The following is a 1,357-nucleotide window of genomic DNA, read 5'->3' as shown; positions in this document are numbered from 1 at the left end:
TCTACTGTACGTCTGTCCGCAGTGGGCGGGGCTTCCACAGCAGCTGTGCTGAGTAACTGTCCTCTAGTCGGTCTCTGCTTGCCTGTTTGGACGGTTTCCCGACTTTTCTACCCTCAAAAGAAACGTATAAACTTCATTTAGTGGACAAAAAAACCCACCCACATAAGCAATGCTATCGATATAGACAGATATTTGTTATATTCTTTCAAATTGATTTATAATTACATTGTCATACAATTACTTTTCGTTTTGAAATGTATTGGTTGCCGTGTTTGGCACAAAAATGTGTTCCAGTAAATCAGTGTCTCCAATGTGTGTGTCCCAAAGTTGTCTCAGAATGGACAGTTCATAACTTTAGTTTTTTCACTGGCCTTTTTTATTTTTTATTTTGGTAAAAAGCAAACTGACCATGTATATTCATAATGTAATCATGTAATAATTACAAAAAAATAAAAACAATGTATAAGTGTGTGTGTGTGTGTGTGTGTGTGTGTGTGTGTGTGTGTGTGTGTGTGTGTTTGTATTCATATATATATATATATATATATATATATATATATATATATATATAAAAGGTTTAAAGCTATTATTATAACAAAAATCGCAGCAGCAGCTTTGTGGTTTTGTTTATTGTGTTTGTGGTTTTAGTTTCACACATCTTGCATCCTGTTTTTTAGACTTGGATACAGAACAAACCACAGCAAAGTTTTTTTTCTCACGATAGTAAACCCTCCTTGTCAGAAAGGAACTGACTCTCATTCATATGATAACCTTTGTAGACACTACCTGATAATAAAACGCATGAATGGAGTGAGAGGTGATTTTTTTTTTTTTTGCTTTATTTGCAAATATCTTACTGCAATAATACTAAAGTTTATTGAAGTGCCAATGTTGTATAATGTACATTATGAGGCCAAAGGTTGCACACCTTTTCTCACTAGAAAAGAGGACAATTAAACTATTGACATATGAGCAGCAGCAGGATCTTCTAATCCTCCCTCTCACTTTCTTGATCTCTGCCGCTGAGGATGGCTCTTAATTCTCCTGGAGACAGGACAGGCTCCTCCCGGTCATAAACTGTTTCAATCTCTCCCTTCTGGAAGAAGGTTTCGGTCCATCAGGACCAGAACCTCCAGACACAAAAACAGCTTCTTTCCCTCTGCCACTATCCTCTTTTTTTAAAGAGGTCACTCAAGTTTTGGCAGGAAACTCCAAAGGAATGGTAATTATAGGGGGGGATTTTAATTGCGTATTGGACAGTCATATGGATAAATTCCCCTCTGATCAGAGATATCAAACCTCTAAATCTAAAGTGCTACTGTATGTAATGTAATGGAAGAACTAGGGCTCATTGATA

Source organism: Gouania willdenowi, chromosome 16 (assembly GCF_900634775.1).
Source record: "Gouania willdenowi chromosome 16, fGouWil2.1, whole genome shotgun sequence".
Lineage (NCBI taxonomy): Eukaryota > Metazoa > Chordata > Actinopteri > Blenniiformes > Gobiesocidae > Gouania > Gouania willdenowi.
The sequence above is the reverse complement of the archived record's forward strand: the minus strand, read 5'-3'. Positions refer to the sequence as shown.